Source organism: Poecilia formosa, unplaced genomic scaffold, assembly GCF_000485575.1.
Source record: "Poecilia formosa unplaced genomic scaffold, Poecilia_formosa-5.1.2 Scaffold433, whole genome shotgun sequence".
Lineage (NCBI taxonomy): Eukaryota > Metazoa > Chordata > Actinopteri > Cyprinodontiformes > Poeciliidae > Poecilia > Poecilia formosa.
In genome coordinates this window covers 191,677-216,525 of record NW_006800372.1, presented here as the reverse complement: position 1 = coordinate 216,525, position 24,849 = coordinate 191,677, and the positions used below count along the sequence as shown (strand labels likewise).

Genomic DNA, 24,849 nt, shown 5'->3' with positions numbered 1-24,849 from the left:
TTTCTGGAATGAATCCAGATTGATCTGGATGTACTAGAGCACTGATGTGGGAAGACAATCGATTAGCTAAAACCTTAGCAATAATTTTCTGATCAGAGTTAAGCAGGCTCAAGGGGTGATATGATGCCACATTAGTAGGATCTCTATCCTTTTTAAGTAAAAGACAGATATTGGCATCATATTGCGACTCAGGAAAATGCCCAAGCTCAATGGAAGACTTGACCATACGCAGAATAAGTGGCGACACCATATCGATATGGGACTTGTAAAACTCGATTCCGAAGCCGTCAGGGCCACAAGCCTTTCCACTAGGAAAAGAGCGGATTGCTGCCTTTCCTCCAGAGTTACATCACCATCTAGTTCCAGCCTGACAGCATCTGTAAGAGTTGGAATGTCCAATTGTTGAATAAAGTGTGTGATATCCTCTGTAGATGCAGTTGTATTAGATGCATAGAGTTTATTATAGTACTGAAAGAAAGTTTTATTTATTAGTTTATGATCTGTCAGAAGCTGACCTGAAGGAGAAACGATCTTATTGATAGCCCGCTCAGCCTGCATTCCCTTCAACTGCCTAGATAGTATTTTATCTGCTTTGTCCCCCAGTTCAAAGTACCTCTGACGCAGCTTCTGAATATCCTTAATAACCCGCTCACCCAAAATGCAGTTATATTCATACTTTAACTTCACAATAGAAGAAAATATGTGGTCAGAGTTAGAGCTACGGAATGTGTCTTCCAGGGTGATTAATTGTTTCTCAATTTCAGCCAGACGATCACGACTGACTCTTTTAACATTGGATTGATATGATATAATATCACCTCTTATTACGACCTTCAAAGATTCCCAGAGAGTAGAATCAGAGACAGCACCATTATCATTGTAAGCCAAAAAGTCTGAGATCTTCTTAGAAACAAATTTGCAAAAGGAGCGGTCCAAGTAAAAGGAGGGATTAAGTTTCCAATTGTATTGTGCTCTTTGAATATCAAAGTTAAATTCAACTGACAACAGTGAATTTAACTCAATGGTCAGAGATGAGAATAGAGTGATAGGTAGATTTAAGAACACGGGGTAATAAGTTTGAGTCAACCAAAAAATAATCAATTCTTGTTGAGGATTTGTGAACNTTAGGTAAATGTGTCTTGAAGGAAAATAGCACTTAAATAAAAGTCCAACAAGGATATTCATTTAGAATTAAAAATAACTCACCCTGAATTACCATGATAGATATAATGAATGTAATAAAAGTCATTAATGAAGGGGAGAAAACTCAATCCAGACTTTGAGTTTAGGGTCTGGTTCGCAGAGTATGAAGTTATTTTTTTACCCAATTATTCAATGAAAAAAAAAAGACCTCAGTTAAGTAAAGGGTAAGGGTTAGGGTTAGGGGGTTAGGGTAAGGGGGTTAAACATGCCAGTTTAAACTGGCATGTTTAAACTGGCAGCTCTGTGCTGCCTTCAGGAGAATGGGACATCATAGTATCATCCATAAAATTTCACCCACATGGCATTTAGTGTGCAATCCAGAGCTTTCAGTGGAAAAACAAAAGTTCCAGGTGCCACACAAATATGAGACAGAAACATGGATTATATCTTTATATAGACCTGTCTATTGATTTATAGATTAATAGTTTTACTGGACAAAAATTACAAAGAACAAATCTGGTTCTTAATAAAATCTAATTAAAAACATGAATAAGTGATAAGTTATTTACTGTTATGGTCTGTAAGATATATTTATTCTCAGTACTAGATGTGGTCTCAACAAACCCATGACATTTCAACAATATTATTTTACTTTTTATCTGGAAATAGTGTGTTTATTCTTGCCATACAGTCCTCTGTATTAATTATTGATCAAAAGGTCTTGCCATACCAGTTTATTCCTCTGTATTTACTTTAGTTTCTTAGTTTATTCTTGCATTTTCTTCTTCATTCATTTCCATTTAGTTTCCTTTGATTAGTATTATCCTCTCTTGGTTTATTGCTATGTCCACTTTAGTTTCTTTCCTGTTACTAATTTATTTTATCATTTATTGACGCTCACCATCATTAATCTTCACTCATCACCTGCTGCGCCACCTAATCGTCATGTGTTGATTTTTCACTGTTCAGCCTCGGATTCTCTGTTTTTATGCCATAATTCACATCTAATTCGTCGCTCCGTTTTATGTCCCGCTTCTCCTGTTTCAGATTTTGCACAATGTGCGCATCTTTTTTTTTTTTTTTTTAACCCTCTAAGGTGCAGGGCGGTCGGGAAACGTATCGATGGGGAAAAGGCAGACTGACATAAGCCTTCTAAAACAACGGAAACAATTTCTGCATTCTGATTATTGAAATTTAAAAGTCCTGTGGTTCCGTTGTTCTATCACACCCGTTTCATACCGGACCACTTACAGCTCCGGTTTTAACGCTATAAAATGAACGCTCTCTATCGTGGTATCACCATGGAGGGATTTCTTTATTTAAATGGGTTCATTTTTCAGAGGGATACAAAGTGAGGGTATTGTGATTTTAGCTACCAGTAGCAGAACGGAGCTGCGTCAAGAAGCTAACAGAAGCTACAAACACTGAATAGAAGAAGAGCTGCCATGTATATTGTTGCAGCCAAGCATGGTTTAATGTTACACAATACAGTTTTACCAAGTTGCTCAAAGTCTAAACTTGCATTGTTGTGCATTTAAAAGTGTAAAGTTTACCTTCGACCAAACGCCCCCAAAGGCATCCCAGCGCCCCCCTTTTGTAAAAATGTCCGCCAGCGCCCCCTGCCGTCCTCTGAACGCCCCCTGGGGGGCGGTACCGCCCACATTGAGAACCGCTACCTTAAACTAAGGGAGGCTGCTGGGAACNAGAGGACCTGTCAAGCACAGGGTCGAGGTAATTGTTAAAATCACCCCCAACAATGATCCTATACTCGCTGTGCTCCGCTACAAGATTAAATACTTTTTTGTAAAAGTCTGGACAGTCAAAATTAGGTGCATAGATGTTAAGAAGGGCCAGAGGGACAGAATTAAGGATCCCAGTAATAAGAATGTATCTCCCGCCTGAATCAGCCATTTGAGACTCAAATATGAATGGTATGGTTTTACAGATGAGAATGGCAACCCCTCTCGCCCTGGAGGTGAAGTTGGATTGATACACCTGTGACACCCAGGATGTCCTCAAGCGTCTCTGCTCTGTAGGTGAGATATGCGTTTCCTGTAAGAACACAACATCAGAAGACAGATATTTTAAGTGAGAAAAGACCTTGCCCCTCTTGAGAGTCCTACCCATACCCCTACAGTTCCAGGTGGTGAAGGTAATGGGATTTATGGCTGGCTTGGAAAGGAGCACCATCAGAATACATTCAAAACGGTAGATGAAAACAACATTGTCAGAGCTGAATAAAGGGGGAAAAAAAGGGAAAGAAAGAAAAGAAAAAGGCACCCACTCACCCTTCACCCAAGAAACCAATTACCACCCTGAACCACCCACCTCCCAATACCACACTGCAGTGGAAAAACAGACAGTGCTTCCCCTTAAACTAAGGGAGGCTGCTGGGAACTGACCAGAGCAACACACTACGGGAACTTCCATAACCACTCCGAAATGAGGAGCAAAACCCCGTGAATCTCCAGGATACAATAAACAGTATAAATGGGACACCTGAACAATTATAAGTTTCAGCGATCAGGTATATGGTGACGGCAAAGGGATATGCAAAACAGAAAATATTGAAGTTAAAAAGAAGTTAAGTACTTTATACCCGGCCTGACCGCTGACAATATAACATGTAGCCAATATATGGGTAGAGAATGAGAAAACAAAGAAAAAACACCACCAACTGTGCAATGCTTTAAGGTACAGAATATTCCGATGGCCGAGCGAGTAAGTCCAGTGAGCCTAGGTTCAGACATCTGCAGCGGCAGAGATGGAAACGTCGAAATGTTCAGCCTCTGCCGGGGAGAGAAAAGTCTTAATGTTATTGTGTACAACCTGCAGCTTGGTTGGATAGCGCAGCGTGCACTTAGTGCCCGCCTCGGTTAGCTTCTTCCTCACGTTGTTGAAGGCCATCCGTTGCGCCACAACTTCAGCTGTGTAGTCAGGAAAGATGGACACACGGGCTCCGTTGTACATCAGGGNCCCCAAGTGCCCTTTTGGTCAATTTATAATTTATTTTTTTTGGTATTATTTCCTAAGCCCTCTTCTGACACATAATAACATGTACTAAAATTATTTGTAATTATTTGTTTTGTTTTTTTTTGTTGGGTATTTTTTGTACAACATAATAAGCCCTCCGGTCACCTTGTTATCTTTGACCTTTTGCCCATGACGCATGACGCAGTTGCCTTTCGCGCAGTGAGGTAAGGCGGCTAACTGGAGCTCAATATAGCAGATTACAGAACAGTTTTTGGTGAATTATATAAAAAAAAGTTTTTGGTGAATAAAATGGAGTAGACTTGCTGCTTGTCAGGTGACCAAAAACGTTGAAGTATCGTTTCTGCTTCAGTACGGAGTAGCGGTTTAAGCAGAGAGGAAATGAAATACAACAGACACTGACAGGCCTCTGCGTCTGCCTTTCTCTGAATATCTACTTAGCGGGAGGAGACAGCCAGGTGAGGAAAAACTGTTCTTATCTATCGATTCAGTATTTTTATCATACAGACATTAGGCTGTTGTTGTTGTGCTATTAGCTAGCTGCTAGCTAACGACTTTGCTAGCAAAGCTAGATAACTGAAAGCTTCTTCCTTGTATCGTTAATGATAGCGTTCATTCTTCAGTGTTGCTTATGCAATAAGGGAACATCGCCCGTCCAAAACCTATAATCTCCATAATGGATATATGTCTTCTAATTTCCTTTGCTGCATAATGTACATTTTATTTACTCTGGCGTTAGGTAAATGTGTCTTGAAGGAAAATAGCACTTAAATAAAAGTCCAACAAGGATATTTATTTAGAATTAAAAATAACTCACCCTAAATTACCATGATAGATATAATGAATGTAATAAAAGTCATTAATGAAAGGGATAAAACTCAATCCAGACTTTAAGTTTAGGGTCTGGTTTGCAGAGTATGAAGTTATTTTTTTACCCAATTATTCAATGAAAAAAAAAGACCTCAGTTAAGTAAAATAAATTTGGATAAAATAAAACTTTTGGAATCGTAGTGATTTTTTATTTAAAAACAAAACGTTTTGTTTAAAAAACTCCTTTTTAAAATTAAATAACTCATTTTTGTCTTGTGAACTTAAAAAGCTATTTGCCAAACATAAACTTTTATTTGCACATATCATAAATCTTTTGTTGTGATTTTAGGCCCTGCTCATGACGTCATGTGAGAATCACAAATAGTTTTTTCACTTCATGAGACAAAAATGTGTGATTTCAATCTTTAAAAAATAAGCAAAACTGAGTAGGCTTTTCTCATGGTGACATGCATTAACAATTCAAATTTTTCTTTTTTTTTCTTTTTTCTACAGTTCCATGTTAAAGTTTGATGCAGCTCTGCTTTCCTGAATGGACCATATTCATCCCTACTGCAGTAGCAGACAGACAGCTCTTCTTTTATAGATTAAGGTTGCATTGTGCCCTTGTTTATATTTTTAATAGTGTAATTCTGTAAAGACAATATGTCTGGTGGTCTACCTCTGATTTACATATCTTGCTAAATTGCGGGTTTTAATATTGCAATACTTTCCTATAACAAAATAGACCCGCAGAAAGAAATTAAAATCTCTTGCATATGCATAGTTGTATGTTTTATATAGAGATTTTTCTTAGCTTTGATTGCAAAATGACAAAATTTTGTAATTTATCATTGTTTCATTAAACTCTGAAAACTGTGTGGCTTTAATATTCTGTCCTAAAATGCGGTTAGATGTGCCCCTTTTTTGTTCTTGAGCACCTGGCCCTTTAGTGGTCTCTGCACGGCCCTGCCTTTTGAGGTATTGAAAAGTGATCATAGCTTCCTGATTAGACCGCTGAAGTCGACCAATCAATACATAAATAATAAAAGATGTGGCAGCACCACACAAAACTGATGGAGACGCATAAAGTGTCTGAGTTTTAAATTTCTTTTCTTTAGTCAGTTTCATAAAGATCCTAACGAATGGATGGATAGATTTGAGCATTTTTATGTAAAGTTAACCATGAAAAATAATGAACAACAAAGACAAATAAAGTTGTATGCAATAATTTATTGCTACAAAATGGGTGTAGACCTAAGGTTTATCACAAAAAAATGACTGCATGGTACAGGAGTCACAAATACACCCAACTATTACTCTTGAAAAACATACCAGTGCGAAAATGGCATCTTTGGGACATCAGCTACATAATGAAGTGAGATTCTTCTCTATGTTGCACACAGTAACTACATTTAATAATATTTTTAATTTATCTATGTTTATTCATGCTCTCATGGAACAAATAGTGAAAAAAATTAGATATGTACTGATTTGAAAATTAGGGCTGATGCTGTTATCCAATATTAATATTTTTACTACGGTCAATAACTTATATTTACTGATGTTATATATCTTATATATACTGCATATTTCCCTACCATTAGTAAATACTGTCTATTAATTCATCCCAGCCTTATTTGTGGAATAGCAATATGTTAAAAAATGACCAGCGTCAGCCAATCAGAAGTCAATGGCTATATATCATGCACCCCTAGAGAAAATGGTAAAAATAACAATTCTGACAAAACCATCAGTTTTTGGTGTTTTCAAACATGATAAATTCCAATTAATGATGACAACAAGAAATAAATATGCTTAACATAATGAGACACGATATGATAAATGCCAGTTAATGAATCTAAAAAAAGTCATAATTGTTGTATCACTTGTATTTTAACCTCTGACATCAGCTAGGGCTGTCATAGTAACAAATTTGGCTGGACAATAAATTGTCTCAGAAGTTATTGTCATAAATGATAATATTGTTATTTTGAGACCATTTTTTAGTCGCATAATGGTAATGGCATAAGAATGAAAGAACATATTCTCAAAGTTCAATAAACTTTAAATTCTAATGAACATTTAACACTGGAACTGGAAGACATTTTAAATATCCAAAACGAATAAAGAAATCAAAAGAAACAACAAATAAAATGAATTATGAAGTCAAACTTGTCCTTCAAAAAAGTTAGGTTCACCCGACTGAAGACTTTGGTCATCCAGTTTTGGTAGAAAAAAAAAGAAAAACAATAAATCACAAAAGTGGAAATTATGTAGCTAGCTTTAATTTATCATAGAATTAATTAATTTATCGCTTACTGAGACTGGGATAGTCGTTAAATATTAATACACTCAGAGAAACATTATGGTTTTGTTAAATGCATAAGAACAATAAAAATCTTTACTTCTTTAAAATTAGAATAAGTTGGTCTACAAGTGGTTTATGTCTAAACATTAAATGAAAAAAAAAAAAAAAGTCCCAATAAAGTGCCCTTTGACCCCAAAACAGAAACGGCTACTAGTTTCTGCAGTGAGTTGACCTTTCCAGTTCATAAATATCTTCTCATGAGAAAGAAAGCTTCAGAATAGTCATCAGTTTGTGTGCCTGACATTTTTCAAAGGACTGGATGTACAGTATGCAGCGGGTCAGCGCCTGACCCTCATTAACATGACACTCACAGCATGCCACACTTGTTAGCCCATCAGCCAAAGGCTGAAATGGTGTGTTTCTGCCTTTGGAGACGTTTCCTTTGTGTGTCCCTGCTGTCAGCTCCAGCAACTCAAACCACAATCACTGAAGCGTCAGACCACAGACAGCTGCACAGCGATGTGGCTCTGTCGCAGTTGAAACATCAAATGTTCAGAGTCAGAACTACAGCTGCCACCGTGCCGAATTTTAGCCCTGATTCAATGAAATACTCTCCTATGTTTAAAGTGTAGTTATTAGTACAAAGGTGGAAGTTTATCTGTATTGCTGTTGATTTAAACAAAGTTTAGGTTCAGTTTTGGTCAGTTTAAACCATTAAAGGCTGCTTCTAACAGTAATTATTTGTTCTTTGAGAAACAAGTATATTTTAAAGGTTATCTGGTTTGAACAGATTGGTTTGTACCCTATTTGTACACAGCTGAAGCCAGGGCTTTGATAAGGGATCACATGTTCATTTGTTCAAACAGTCACTGGCAACTAGCAGCAGAACGGGCCTGTCCAGCAGTCATATGGTCGAGGAAGGAGAACGACTCCTTGTCCCAGAAATTATATTCATATATTATTTCAATAATATATGACAATTTAACTCACAGCATTGCTTATAGTCTGTCTGGAAAAAATTGAGCGAATTAACTCCAACTGACAAGCAAAAGACTTGTGAAAATGCTTGCCTTAACGAGTCCTATGGACATAGGCTGAAAGGCTGCTCGGGGATAAAGAAGCCATCACTCCCAAAAACAACAGAAAAAGCCAGATTACATTTTGCTAAAACACTTCAGGGCAAACAACCTAATTTGGAGGACATGTCCTTTGGTTTGATTGGGAGAATATGTGCATTTTTCTAGATAAGGACTATTGTTACATTTTGAAGAAAAGCAGGGAAGCTATCTTGAAGTACAACAGTGGTAGCATCATGTTGCTTTAAAACCATGTCAATTATAAGAAAAAGCTTGAAGCTTTTTGCCACTTCATCTCATTTTGAAAACACCGCATGACAAAACTAGAAATTGATCAGCATTTCCTGGACTACAGTCAAACCACATCCTAACTAACCTAAATTATTATGAAGAAGAGAATGGGGGAGGAAGGGGAAACATGCTTCTGATCAATCAACAAACCAAGAGAATCTAATGGACCTATTCCAAGAAAAAGCTTCTTTCTGCCTGCATAAGCAAAAAGTCCATGCTGCATCTGTCTTTAGTGCCGTTTGCGAGTTTGACAAGTTAAGAGTGAGAACAATAAATGTACTCACTCAGAACACAATTTAAAAATGCAGTGGCCACAATCTCAACAGAAAAAAGCAATCCAGTTGCAATTCAGAAGCAGAATCTTTCACACTTCAAAATGAGTGTTCAAGTGTATCTATATGGGTGCGTTCACACTGCAGCCTGAAGTGACTCAATTCCGATTTTTTGGCAATTCCGATTTTTTTGCCGGGNCTAAGGGAGGCTGCTGGGAACTGACCAGAGCAACACACTACGGGAACTTCCATAACCACTCCGAAATGAGGAGCAAAACCCCGTGAATCTCCAGGATACAATAAACAGTATAAATGGGACACCTGAACAATTATAAGTTTCAGCGATCAGGTATATAGAGACGGCAAAGGGATATGCAAAACAGAAAATATTGAAGTTGAAAAGAAGTTAAGTACTTTATACCCGGCCTGACCGCTGACAATATAACATGTAGTCAATATATGGGTAGAGAATGAGAGAAAAAAAAACAAAAAAAACACCACCAACTGTGCAATGTTTTAAGGTACAGAATATTCCTTTGGCCGAGCGAGTAAGTCCAGAGAGCCTAGGTTCAGATATCTGCAGCGGCAGAGATGGAAACGACGAAATGTTCAGCCTCTGCCGGGGAGAGAAAAGTCTTAATGTTGTGTACAACCTGCAGCTTGGCTGGATAGCGCAGCATGCACTTAGCGCTCGCCTCGGTTAGCTTCTTCCTCACGTTGTTGAAGGCCATCCGTTGCGCCACAACTTCAGCTGTGTAGTCAGGAAAGATGTACACACGGGCTCCGTTGTACATCAGGGGTGAATGCAGGCGGCTGAGTCGCAGACTGTTAGCTACGTCCCTATCGTTGTGAATCTTTGCGATGATAGCTCGTGGTCGCTCCTCGGGTTGTGGTTTCGGCCTAAGACTGCGGTGGGCACGGTCAATCTTGATGGGCTTGACAAAGTGATCCTTCCCGAGTACCTCCGGTAACAGCCGTGAAATAAAGTCAGTAGGCCGACCCCTGTTCCTCGCCTTCTTTGATGCCGAGCACTCTTATGTTGCACCTGCGGGACCGACCTTCCAAATTGTAGCGGCCTCTCGGATTGAACAGCCAGTTTCAAACGGGTGCAATTTAATCTCAACCTTTCTTTCCGTTGACACCGTGAAAACTGTAGCATAAAACAAAAGAATACAGAACGGTTGGACATACTCAGCTCTTGTATAAAATCAAAATATCAATATTCAGTTATACACAAAAAATACGTTATGTTCTTTAACTCATTAATATACAGTTTCGTTTATAAACCACGACATTCTACTGTTTCTTAAATAAACCTATAACATTTCTTATTACAAATCACAATTACATATATTTATACCTCATTCTGCTTTCCGAGGGCACTATTTTAAAGATTTTCTCCGGGTTTCTTTATAATCTAATGTTGTTTCGTCTCGCAGGGTGTTGCTAGGTAACCACAGAATAAACAAAGAAGAAATCTACCGTTCTTTAAATGAAAGCATAAATTAACCACTAGGAGTCACTGTTGGACCAATGAACAAGGAGAATTTTCCAATTAAGCANCCGTTCACACTGCCAGTAAATGCGACCTGTATGCGTTCTGCAGCGTAAACGGGCAAACGACCTGAAAGTGCCCCACATGTGCAGTAGAGGGCGCAATAGCGTCAGCATTCTAAGTGTTCTGCCAACCGCCATAAAAAGAAGTAGTGCTCAGTGTTTACGGAAGTAAACATGGAGGCTAACGGTGGAGCTTAGCTTACATATTTGAAGTTGTTATCCGGCCGGAGCAACATATTAACTACTTAATCCTCATATATTCCGTCATGGTTGTTGTTTTTCTTCCCACTTGCGCGTATTAGGACGCAGAATAGTGAGATTTGTTGAGAATCAGTGACGTTCAGTTCGGATGAATGCGACCTGGACGTTAGGTCGCATTTGAATCGGATACGTATTGGATATGGGTCAGATTCGAAAAAGAATCCGACCTGTGCTGTTCGCGCTGCCATGAAAAGATCGGATACAGGTCGCATTATGTCAAAAAAATCGGAATTGAGTCACTTCAGGCTGCAGTGTGAACGCACCCTAAGTGTGTAATCAGAGAAGAATTTCTCTGACCCATATCCATTTAGCATAGTTAGCTTAGCTACAGACTACTGTTTGCCTCCATAGCATTTAATTAATTAAGGAAAAGAAATACCAAGATATTCATATATTTAACTTGTCCCTGTACCTTTTACCACACTTAACAGGTGAGTCAGTCAGCAGCAGCTCTAATCCCCGATACCAATATAAACCTCTTACCCCCGTCCCAGTGAAAAAGGTGAGCAACACTGTATCCAATGACAACCTAGTTATCATCATTCCAGGGAATCTATAGGGATTTCTCTGCTCGTTTTACAATTACACAACAAAAACAATATATTTGTTGCTGACAGAAATTCAAACAATCTTTATAAAATGATAATAAAAAAACAGCCTCCTGTCTGGACCTCAGCCAGTCCAAACAGTTTTATCTTAGCTTGCATTTAAATTACAGATATTTGTTGCCACGTCCCTCCTGAACCATCCTCTCCTAAGTGAAATTAAAGCTGCAGCATGTAACTTTTAGAAAAAATCTTTTTTTACATATTTGTTTGAACTGTCATTGAGTTGTGACAGTATGGCATGAGAGATAATTTGTGAAAAAATTATTTCCTCTGCCTTCTCCCAGTGCTATCTAGAAACAACCGCAGGAGGCGGGTTTTAGCACCGTCAATCACAATCTCATGTGGCTGCTCATCCTCCCTCCCCCTGGCTCTGTGCTATGCTGCAGCTAGCATAGCACAGAGCTATGCAGATTCAAACTGTGAATGCTCAGTTTAGTTAACATAGCTACCAATGGCGGCAGATAAACAGTCTGCTAATATGTTGTTTAATAAGTTGTTTCTCCACCATTAGCACATTTATCAGTGAGTGAATGAAGTTGATTAACAATACTACAATCCTCCTCCTGGTTCTGATTGGTTGTTTTTGGTCAGAACGGCGCATTACTTTAGCTAACAATAGTTGATCAGGGAGGAGGTGGAGGAGATTGATTTTTTTCAGATTATCTGTCTCATAACAAACTGTCACAACATGGTGACAGCTTTAGCAAATATAGAGAAAACATGTTTTTTTTATTAAAATTATAGGTAACACTTTATTTGAAGGGGTGTGCATAAGACTGACATGACACTGTCATAAACATGACATAACATCTGTCATGAGCGTAAAGAAGTCTTTATGAATGTTTATGACAGTTGTCATGAAGTGTCATTCGGTAAATAATGACACTTTTAATGCAAAGTTGCTCTAAAAGTTGCATTGCAAGTCCATTAAAAATGCCAACTTTGCATTAAATTATCATAATTTACAAAATCATGCAAAGTTGGGACTTATAGTTATAGTTATACTTATAGTATAACTGATAGTTGCTTATAGTTTGTCAGTGGTTAACTTCTAATGATGGCAGCTGCAGTTTTTCTGCTAATAGCTAAGAATGTGTATAGAACTTCAACTTTTTCATAAATCACTCCACATGAACCAAACCATAATGGAGAGATCAAAAGCTCTGTGTCACCCACTAGCCAATCTCCCTTCCTCCCCTCATTTGTTTAGCCATTCAAAAGTCGACAGGTAGCTTCAATTCCCACTTTGTCTCACATTCGCTGACTGTCTCCCAGTCACACCAAAACAGTCACTCCCTGCTCCTTTGTTCTGCTGGCCCAAACACCCCTCACTGTCTGTTCAGAGAACTATGAAGACTCCTGACAGATTGAGGAATCCAATCCCAATTTATAAATGTGAAATTGACATTGGTTGTGATAGTTTAGTCAGGGTCTTTAGTGCATTTCCTCTGGAGCTCAGCTTAAGCCCACAAAGAGGGCCGAAATTTAGAAAATGACGACACGGTTTAGGGAAATCGCTTAGTTGGTTCAGTTGGTCAGATTCAACGAGTCAAAGCTGTCGTTTCAGAGAGTTGACTTTAAACTTTCCTGAGTAATGTGCACAATCCGTTACGCAACAGGCTTAATATCACTGCCTTTTGTACTTCATGCATGCCTGAATTATGAGCTCAGATTTCTGGGGAGTGGATTTACTGTANACAACTCGGCTCTCCATCTCCCGTTGTTGTTTTTGCACGGCAGCGAGAGAAGCTTCAATAGCGTTGAAACGACCCTCCATCGACTTCTTTAGGTCATCAATAAGATCGAAAAGTTTAGCGACTTGCAAACCCTGGGTTTTAACAGCAGCTAAAATAGCTTCGTAGCTTCGTAGCTCCGGAGCTCGGCTGAGCTGTCTCCCGCTGTGCGCCGTCCTTCTTCCCCATTTTGAAAAATAAAAAGTAAAAGAAAAGTAATCCCACTCACTTGAAATAAAACAATATAGAATAAAGTACCAGGTGTGTTATATTAAAAACGAAATTTGAGGAGACATCACGGAGCCTCACAAAAAAGCGCCTACTCCATTGCAGGGCTCTAGCGCCCCGCCTATCTGCTCCTTTTTGAACAGAAAATATAAAATTTGCATGTCACTGGGGCAAAATAATTTGTTTTACCTTTTATTTCTTAAGTTTGTTTCATTCTATTTTATTTTGGGGGTTTTTCTTTCTTGATTGTCTTTTCTGCCTGTTCGAAATAAAATAAATAAATAAATGCTCAAAAACATTTTAGCAGAGTTAATCAGAAAGTAGGTCATCCCATCAGTTTCACTTTCTGTTTCAAGTTGAGAGCACTTAATTCGGTGGGAGATTAGGTAATGTCACTTTTGGCTCATTGTTACCATCTTTGAGTAGCAATGGCATAATTTTTTTAGCAGTGGCAGCACATCTAGAGTACACATGTGCAAGCTATGTGGCTTAAATAGTGATGCATGACAAATACTTAGCAAGGCGCTCCCAGAGTACTGTTTCTATACAGCATTATGCCTTCCTATGCAAATGCATTAGAGTCATGATTAATTTTGCATTTACAGTCATAGTTTAATCTAATTCGATGCGAAAATATCTGCAGGTAAAAAATGTGTGTCAAACAACCAATAGTGCAGAGTTGTCAGTAATATCCATACAAAACATGTCTCTCCCCTTGAGTTTCAGGCATTTATATGTCAAAGACGTATAAATGCGGCTCCAGACAGATTTATAAGTCAATCCTCTGCTCGTGTGGATATTGAGAGAAATTACGGAAAACACATTAATTTTCTTTCCTTAGCCAAAAAAAATAACCCCTAGCTCCAAAGAACATTGTATTCTCTGTTGAGTTCTTTGCTGACACCTAATTTTTTATCAAACAAGTTTTAAATGGCTGAAAGAAGTTTCCAGTGTGTAATCTGTTCCCCGCCTTTCATCACTTCTCACATCTGCTCAACTTGTGGTGCAATTGTGTCAGACTTTCTGGAAGAAAGAAATGTAGATGTTGTAGAAAATGTGTCTAATAAAATGTTTAGGGCTTTAAAAAAAAAAGGGAACCAAGGGAAATATTTCACCCACTCATATTTAGACTGCGTTAGTACAGGAACTACAGAAATCTCAGCCGTCATTTCCTGGCTCACTCACCTGAGTAGATCGGAAAATGAGAGGAGTATGTAAGAAGCATCCTGCTCCAACTTGGCAAACTACACAATACTTACGTGTTGAGACAAAGCAGATTTTTTTTGTAAAACAGCTGAAGACAGATTTCTAAGTTTTGATTTACATCTAATCTATTGTCAGCAATATACAGCAGGTGTAAATAAGTCATAATATGATAACCTCAGTGGAAAACATGAGAGTGCTTAAAATGCAAGACATTATCCACATCTGGGGCCAAATAATGGTGTGGTTTTTGGCTCCCAGATTCAAGTAAGTTCAATTCAAAATTCAAAAATAATTTCTCATTCTCATAGCAGTAGCTTTGTTCCCATTAACCATAAAATTGTGCAAGTCAGATTAATATGTTATTTTATTTAGTGGAAAGTTTGGCCACGCCCACTTGCAATCCAACAATTTTACTTGTTTGGCAATTTTGGGTGAAGTTTGGTAAGTTTTTGAATATGTTAAAGCCCCCAAAAAGCCAATTCATTTGACGGAAGCAGAATCAGAGTACTAACTTACACTACGATTATAATAAGCCCTAACAACGCTTTCGCTGCTCGGGCCTAATAAAAAAACAATCCAGAGGTGACTTCTCCTTCTAGTTCATGCCGACGTTTCTCACCAGGATATTACACAAGAGTTTTAGTTCCTACAAGGTTTCATGTTGTGGTTTCTCTTCTGACATGACCTAATATTTAGGTCATTTAAATATTTTAATGACCCTATTAGTGATGCTTTATTCATTTTTACAGACAAATGCTTCTGAAGAAACAAAAAAAAAATATTATTTAAAACAAAAAACAACAAAAAATCCATCTGACAGAGTTAGTGCATGACGGAGTTGACAGAACTGAAGGTGGTGACAAACTAGAGAGTAAAAAGAAAAACTTGGTACATGTGAAGTAATGCAATTTATGTAAAATACATTAAAATGAATTAATTGCACATTTAAGTGAGATTTGTCAACAATTTCACTGAAAGAGTCACAAAAACTCTGATGGAGTTGACATCTGACGGGGTTGAGAAAAAGCCAAACTACCTCAATTTATATGATGTTACTCTGAAGGAAGCCATATTGTAGCTCATCAGGGCCATGAAATCTTTACAGTACACTAAAATTAAGCATTTATTTCACAAAATTCCATCAAAGTTTTGTAAATTGTCAGTTATGGTGTTGACACATCACGGTTGTGACAAACAACTTAGGAATAAAAAGAAGAAAAAACTAAAGAATAACATCCGCTAACCAGAGCTAACTAGCCCTCTTAGCAAAGGAAGACAAAGGAAGTGGTCATGGGGTCCTCAGAAGTTCTGGTGCCCCCCAATAATGCCTGATTTTTTTACATTATTTTATGTCTGATGGTGTTGACAGAAACTAGGGACAAGTTTCAATGGAGTTGAAAAATATATAAAAATTATTTTTAATTCAATTTATTGATACTTTTATAATTATTTATATGACTACTTATGCTTAATTGTCATAATATATTATCTTAGTATTTCTTTAATTGTTTTAAACTATTATAATGTATTGAGTTCTGCTCCGGGACTGTTAGGATCTGTGTAGTTTTTCTGTTAGTCCAGTTTCCCCTGTGAATCTGTCTTCCCTGTTGATTGCTCCCAGCTGTATCCCGTTCCCTGATTACCTTCCCTGTGTATTTAACCCCACCTGTTGTCTGTGTCGGATCCTCGTCGTGTGTTATGTCGTCAGTCTGTTCCCTGTGCCGTCTCGGTTGGACTTATTAAAATAAATTATTTTCATCATCATCCTGGGCCTGCCTGCGTCTCATCTCACCTCACCAAAAACCTGAATCATGACAGGGACAAGGGCTTTTAAAGACACCAGCCACCTACTACAACATTTAAAATAAAAAAAATATTCTGCAAACACAAGGAAAATATACATTGTTGTGCTCACATGACCCAGGTTAGTTTAGTTAGATATTTGAAAAAAATATATTTTGTGTATATTTTATTCAAATTTGTGCTTTATCCATAGGACCTGATTTGTCCCTATTCTCAACAATCACGGAAAACACTTTTTAATATAAGTTGCTGTTTAACATGATCACAGAACTGGCAAAACATATGTAGAAAAATACCAGACAAAGTGAATCACAGCAACGTCATCAGCCGGTGAAATGCTGAACTGATGCGGTGAAGCTACCAGTAGCAGGAGAGCGGAGCTGCGCCAAGAAGCTACAAACGCTGAAGAGAAGGAGAGCTACCATCGATACAGTTGCAGCTAAGCATGATTTAATGTTACACAATACAGTTTTACCAAGTTGCTCAAAGTCTAAACTGGTATTGTTGTGCATTTAAGGTGTAAAGTTTACCATCGACCAAATGCCCCCCAAAGGAATCCCAGCACTCCGCTTTTGTAAAAATTTCCACCAGCGCCCCCTGCTGTCCTCTGAACGCCCCCTGGGGGATGGTTACCGCCCAAGCTGAGAACTGCTATTCTCTTAGGTACAATTATGTGTGAGTGTGTGTGTGCTTAAAGTCGTGTATAATCAATGTAGAGCTTTTCTTACTTTGTAATGTTTGACATAAGATCACATCATTTATTTTATTTNTTACGTCACTATGACGTCACCGCGACTAGTCGACATCGACTCGACTATTATCATGATGTAGTCGACCTTAAAAAATATGTAGTCGTTCAACCTCTAGAAGGTACATCTCCGTGTTATGCTCAAGTCCAAAACCTTTAACGCTTTCAAAACTTTTTGTATGTTTTTAAAATATTACTGCAATATTCATCATCAAAACATCACTTTTCTTCACCTATAGAATATCTGTAAGTCAAACAGGTGTAAAGCAGAGATGCCGCTGATGTTTAACCCCAACTCTTAAGTGTCTCTCTCATCACAATCCATTGTTTTAATACAACCGAAATAAAAGAGAGAGAACCTGCACTTCAGAATTAATGATACATGAGCCTAAAACAGGGGAGGCGAACCCGCGGCTCTAGAGCTGCATGCGGCTTTTTAGCGCTGCCCTAGTGGCTCTCTGGAGTTTTTTCAAAAATGTTTGAAAATTTAAAAAGATGACGGTGGGAAATATATTTTTTGTTTTAATATAGTTTCTGTAGGAGGACAAACATGACACAGTCATTCTTAAAGTTTTCCAATGCTATAAAAATGTGTAGAATAAATATTAAATTTCAACATTTCTGTCAACAAAGATTTGTGTCACAGCCTGCGACACATTTCTTTCAGCTGGGCGGGGTGCGAGGCAGGTGGCTGTTGTAAACAAACCAATGGGTGTGTGGTGGGCCATGGATAGCAAAGGGGAAAGGAGACAAATAGCAGAGGAGAGATTCTACAATTCTTGGACCGAATCATTTGCATTCATTGCCAATGCGGAAGGATTACCTGAATGGGTAACACTTTATTTAAAGGGGGGTGAATAAGACAGACATGACACTGTCATAAACATGACATAACATGTCATGAACATGAATAAGCCTTCATGAATATTTATGACTGTTGTAATAAAGTGTCATTCGGTAAATTATGACACTTTTAATACAAAGTTGACATGATTCAAAATGTCTTTGTTATGACAACTTGACATTAACCAAGAAATCATTACTGACATAAATTTGTTATAAAAGTATTACTGATTGCACTTTAAAAATTAGGTAACTTTATGTTATTAAAGGTAAAGTTTAAACAGTAATGATTTATTGGTTAATATACTATATACTATATATTGGTTAATATACTATAAGACGCACCTACAAATTAAAAAAAAAAAATAAAAATAAAAAAACTGGAAATGTACATAGCCACACCGGGCTATAAGCTGCATGGTTCAAAGCGTGGGGAAAAAGTAGTGGCTAATAGTCCGAAAAATACGGCATTTGGAAAGACATTTCCAGGGAAGGCTTGCTACATTAGCTGCCGCGTCAAGATTAAAGTTACATCTTAGATGCCCGATGTTGAGAAGCTGTCCAGTGATGTCCGTAAACAGAAGTTACATTAAACATGTAAGAACACAATCCTGTCATAGGCACATATATTTAGTAATAATCATATTACTAAATATATTTATTACTAATATATTACTTATATCAATTTATAAAATTGATATAAATTCATGAAATTTATATCAATTTTATAAATTGATAAAGTGATTTTTGTCAGTATATATTTAGAATGACAGTGATATTATTGTGTTTTGTTGTTCAGGTCCGAGGATGGTTGCATGTCAAAAGAGAAGAGGATGCTGCTATGTTTTAACATTGCACTGACTTTCTTGGCATTTGCACACAAATCAAACTTAAAGCGTATTAATTAAATTTTATATACCGTATTTTCTGCAGTATAAGGCGCACCTAAAAACCTTCAATGTCCTCAAAAGCCGACAGTGCGCCTTGTAATCCGATGCGCCTTGTATATGGACCAATATTGAGCCACAACAGGTCTAGCAACTACGGTAAGCAGCCGCAGACTTCATTTTCACCCGTAGAAGAAGAACCGCGCGGTGCATGCTGGGATAGTTGTCAGAACGCTGGTTTGTTAAAGTTTGACTGACCTATCTACCTACTGACCGTCTAGAATCAGCTCGTCTGCAGGTCATTTAGCACCACGTTCTCCACGAACATGCTGTGCGCGAACGGAGAAGGGTGACCATCATCCGGCCACGCCCCGGAAGGCTCTCCTCGCCGACCCGAGTTGGACTGTTTTGACATTCCGTTTAGTGGAGCTCCATCTAGTGGATGCATAACATAACTCCAGCCTCTATGTAGAGTCTATTCTATGTGCCTTATAATGTGGTGCGCCTTATATATGAAAAAGTTTTAAAATAGGCCATTCATTGAAGGTGCGCCTTATAATCTGGTGCGCCTTATAGTGCGGAAAATACGGTACTTTACCTTTTCAAAAGGCTACTGCTTTATTTTTATAACTGCAGGTTGCGTTTTATTGCACTCCATTTGTTGCCCAGATAAGGGACACGTTAAGCACGTTCCGTTTTGTTATTTTTTCTATTGCACACTTAACGGTGATTATTTACAAAGAGCGATCGTTATGTAAAATGCATTTGGGAGCAGATTTTCCAAGTTCCAAAAGGAAAAAAAAAGACCCTTTCCCTGTCAATCTTCATAATAAAAATGTACATCGTACAACAGAGTCACGTGGTGCGTCATTCTTTCCAGGACGCACTGCAGGGAAAATAAACATTTAATCATGAATGCTAATTATGTACACTTAGTAATTTTGATAATAGGCTAATATAAACACTTAACACCTGCTTTGCCTTCACTATAAGACTTATATAAAGCTTTTAATTTTTTGTGGCTCCAGACAGATTTGTTTTTTGGTCCAATATGGCTCTTTCAACATTTTGGGTTGCCGACCCCTGGCCTAAAACAATGTGCTGACAAACTACAAGACTCTCCCCAAAGCAAAGTCTCTTCCCAGAAGGCGTGATTTATATCTCTCAGACAGGTGACACAGCTCTCCTCAACATCTACATACACACTCAAAAAGCAATGGACTCGTTATGCTTTCCAGCTGTCCTTGTGAGTCGTCATCTCATTTCGAAATCTTTCTTCAAACAGATGGAATCTCATAGAAAAAACAAAATGCTTCTTGTGTTAAAACCAACCCTATATTTGATTATTCTTCAACCAGCCAGGCAGCACCACTATCATTTCCTCTGTAGTTAAGGTAATATAACTTGATGAAGCTGTTGTGGCTTCTTTAGTTTTCTTAAGAAACCAAATAATGTGAAGACTGTAAAAAGGCAAGCAAACAATAGAGCTAGCTATCATACATGGGGTAAATCTGTGTGAAAACAACTCACAACTGAAAAGTCTGAAGTGATCAGGGCAACTAATTACACATTTATTTTGTAAGCAGGTGTAATTAGTTTCTAAATACCTCTTAGCCTTGGTGCTCCAAGCACTCTGCCATGGGTTTCTCCTTCACCTATTTAAATACAATTCCACAGCACTGCTTAGTCTGTACATACAAACACAAATCAAGTGCAAAGAAAGTAGTGTATATCTGCAACAGGCTTAACCAAACTGACAAATGTGTTTTGTGCACATTACTATTAGGGTATCAGGTGTTTTAAAGCTGAAAAAGACAGGTAGTTTCCAGTTCATAATATTAAGTCCTATTTGATTTCCTTTATCCAATTTTGATGTTCCTTTGCAATCAGTGTGTCCTTCTGTGACGTTTTTCAGCTTAATCAATAGAGGAAACAGAAACAGGCTTGGAAGTGGGTTAAGCCATGCTTAGATAAAACCCCAATTAAGTTAGTAAATCCCTACTTCAGGTTCAATGCCAAGGATGTTTGCTTCAGCTGAAACTGGAAAACAGATTCTTAGTGATTTAACACGATGTCAAAATGAGCAGTGGTGAAAACTGCACTGAGAAGGTTTGTGGGCAAAAGTTTGTGAGACCAACTTGATATCTGTCATCTGTCACCAGATCAAGTAAAAGAAGCAACTTCCGATTCTGAGGGAGCAAGGTTTAGATGACGTCAGACCATGACAACATAGGATCATTAGGCATCCAAGCAGCATCACTTATACCAAGTTTGGTGCCAATTGACCTTTTAATGTGAAAGTTATAGCGTTTCGGTTTTTTGTACACCAACTTCGCAGCTCGGCGGTGCCCCCTTGCACATTTTAGGGGTACCTCCAAGAGACTATTTTGCTTGATTTGGGGTGGTCTACCTACATGCTGAGTTTCAGATCTCTACGACTTATGGTTTCTCCTATTTTACGTTAGGGGGTGCTGTAGAGCAGTTTGGCCACGCCCACTTGCAATCCAACAATTTTACTTGTTTGGCAATTTTGGGTGAAGTTTGGTAAGTTTTTGAATATGTTAAAGCCCCCAAAAAGCCAATTCATTTGACGGAAGCAGAATCAGAGTACTAACTTACACTACGATTATAATAAGCCCTAACAGCGCTTTCGCTGCTCGGGCCTAATAAAAAAAGAATCCAGAGGTGACTTCTCCTTCTAGTTCATGCCGACGTTTCTCACCAGGATATTACACAAGAGTTTTAGTTCCTACAAGGTTTCATGTTGTGGTTTCTCTTCTGACATGACCTAATATTTAATGAGTGTTGACTCAGGGCTTGCTCAGCCCTTCGGAACTTTGAGAGTGAAATGTTGCCAGATATGCAAGGAATTAAGTTAAAAGCTGTTCACTCAGGTGGATAAGAAACTGACACTTTGCTCTAGTGACACATTTAATCAGAAACATGGTGATCTTAATTTTTAAGCATGCTAAACAGAAACTTGGTGCAATTTCCACCATTTTTGTTGAATTTTGAGGTACAGTCCCCTGCAAATGTTTCACACTCTTTGAAATTTTCCGCATTTTGGCACATTTTTCCCCCACTCTTTCCCTTTTCCAACCTTTAATGGGAATGTTCCCATCAACCCTGACTAGTTAACATGCTGAAGAAAAGAATCCCTTGATAGCGATGTCCAATGGAAAAAGTGCAAGAAGTAGTGGAGTTTTCTGAAGCAAGTTGTTAGCACTGATGCCTTGCATCAAGAAGGACCTGGGTTTGAACTCTGGCCTTTGGTCTTTTTGAATTGGATGTGCATGTTCCCATGCATAAGTGGGTTCTCTCAAAGAAATTTCTCCCACAGTTCGGTTGAATGTTAGGATAATTTCCCTTTAATCTTCTATTACAGTGTTTCTCAACCTTTTTCGGGCCAGCACCCTCCTAGCCTTTATCCAGGCTATCCATGGAATCTTTACAGTACACTAAAATTAAGCATTTATTTCACAAAATTTAATCAAAGTTTTGTAAATTGTCAGTTATGGTGTTGACACATCATGGTTGTGACAAACAACTTAGGAATAAAAAGAAGAAAAAACTAAATCCGCTAACCAGAGCTAACTAGCCCTCTTAGCAAAGGAAGAGAAAGGAAGTGGTCATGGGGTCCTCTGAAGTTCTGGTGCCCCCCGATAATGCCTGTTTTTTTTTTTTTATTCTTTTTATGTCTGATGGTGTTGACAAAAACTAGGGACAAGTTTCAATGGAGTTGGAAAATATATAAAAAAATCATTTTTAATTCAATTTATTGATACTTTTATAATTATTTATATGACTACTTATACTTAATTGTCATAATATATTGTTTTAAACTATTATAATGTATTGAGTTCTGCTCCGGGACAAGGGATTTTAAAGACACCACCACCTACTACAACATTTAAAATAAAAAAAATATTCTGCAAACACAAGGAAAATATACATTGTTGTGCTCACATGACCCAGATTAGTTTAGTTAGATATTTGAAAAAAATATATTTTGTGTATATTTTATTCATATTTGTGCTTTATCCATAGGACCTGATTTGTCCCTATTCTCAACAATCACTGAAAACACTTTTTAATATAAGTTGCTGTTTAACATGATCACAGAACTGGCAAAACATATGTAGAAAAATACCAGACAAAGTGAATCACAGCAACGTCATCAGCCGGTGAAACGCTGAACTGATGCGGTGAAGCTACCAGTAGTAGGAGAGCGGAGCTGCGCCAAGAAGCTACAAACACTGAAGAGAAGGAGAGCTACCATCGATACAGTTGCAGCTAAGCATGATTTAATGTTACACAATACAGTTTTACCAAGTTGCTCAAAGTCTAAACTGGTATTGTTGTGCATTTAAGGTGTAAAGTTTACCTTCGACCAAATGCCCCCCAAAGGAATCCCAGCGCTCCGCTTTTGTAAAAATTTCCACCAGCGCCCCCTGCTGTCCTCTGAACGCCCCCTGGGGGATGGTTACCGCCCAAGCTGAGAACTGCTATTCTCTTAGGTACAATTATGTGTGAGTGTGTGTGTGCTTAAAGTCGTGTATAATCAATGTAGAGTTTTTCTTACTTTGTAATGTTTGACATAAGATCACATCATTTATTTTATTTATTTATTTTTTTTTTTTATCATTGCCAATTTTTTTGTACTTTCCACACACTAAGTTTACACATTAACAGACACACAACACATTATACCGTTTGATTCTATTTAATTGAAGAATTAGCCAACCTAAAGTATTTCTGCTTTGGGTTTCAAACAGGCCTCAGACAGCGAGTAGCCTATCCAGATTCTAGACAAATGAAATTCCTCATTTTCATCTCCACAAGGTTCTTTTGAAAAAGTCGCATCTTGCTGTTTTGGCAATGAAACAACTTATTCGTACAGCGGACGTAGTTGTGAAGGTTCGGGAACACAACCACAATACAATATTTTGCTAATTTCTACCCGCGAATGGCTGAACTCCATAAATACTTGAGGCCTCCTCTAAGAACGCTTAGCTGCCTATTTTAACGGCTTAAGCACTTCATATCTGTCAATATGCATTAATGTTCACAGCAGAAACCGTCTTACAGCAGATAAGCAAAAGCAAACATCTACAGTGTTCCTTCTCTCTGTTCTTTGTGATACAGCCAATCAGAATCAAGGAAATGATTGGCGCCATTGGCTGGTTTGTAAACAGCCAATAGCAATACGTCTTGGTATTTCAGCTTCGCAAGCTGCATTCCCTTTTAATAATTTAGATATAAACATATGCCAACAGATGAAGATTCTGTGTTAAATTGTGCCAAGGAAAATAAATTATATTCTTGGATTAGCTACTTTTAGAACGGGAGTGAAAAAAATCTATAAAACGGGTGGATTATCCGTGAATACTTTAGAGTTCTACAATAAAACCTGCAGATAGGTTAATTCACATATTCCGAACTGAACTCATCAGAACATCTTAAAATCCAAATTACACAATTTCTTTTGCCTTATACAACCACTGTCAAACATGTTACTGGCAGAAAGCACCTGAGGGCATGGTACATGTATAGTTAGCTAATATTTATTGCAAACTAAGCAGTTCTTTGGCATGTTGATGTAATGTACACTGATACTGCAATGACAATATAATATTTAGCAAATTTCTTTTTTGTTGGGGGTGCAAAGAGGGATATTTATAAAAATCATGTATTAGTTTCTGCTTCACGGTGAATTGCTACTTCATGTTAATTTATGTAAATTTATGGCCCAAGTCCAACCTGAACCAATAATCCTACAATACGTACAGCGCAGAGAAAGCCAAACAAGTAGATAAATTCTAATTCTTACAGTGTAAGGAAAGACAGTAAGTAGGGTGCATAAATTAGTGAAACTCTAACAAAGGCAGTGCATTGCACAATGTACACGCAGCGCCACTCTGCTCTGCTCCTATCAGTCACACATCCCAAGAGATTTGACTCAACCTGCAGTTACAACAAGCAACAAGATGGAGCTGGAAGACATTAAGTAAAAGTTAAAAATGGGAGAAGTTACACTGGTTTCACAAGTTATGGTCTCAAAAAAGCAGTAAAATTGTAAAAAAA

General features: G+C 37.9%; 1 protein-coding gene and 1 long non-coding RNA gene across 2 annotated transcripts in view; both read right to left on the bottom strand.

The window, feature by feature from the left end:
* Positions 1-24,849, bottom strand: part of LOC103155522 (protein kinase C epsilon type-like) — a 230,665-nt gene that overhangs the window by 197,188 nt on the left and 8,628 nt on the right. The window lies entirely within an intron of this gene.
* Positions 2,848-4,111, bottom strand: LOC107833723 (uncharacterized). The gene is made up of 2 exons (XR_001659485.1): positions 3,973-4,111; positions 2,848-3,195 (listed from the first exon to the last, which is right to left on the bottom strand). It is a non-coding gene; the product is annotated as an uncharacterized LOC107833723 (long non-coding RNA).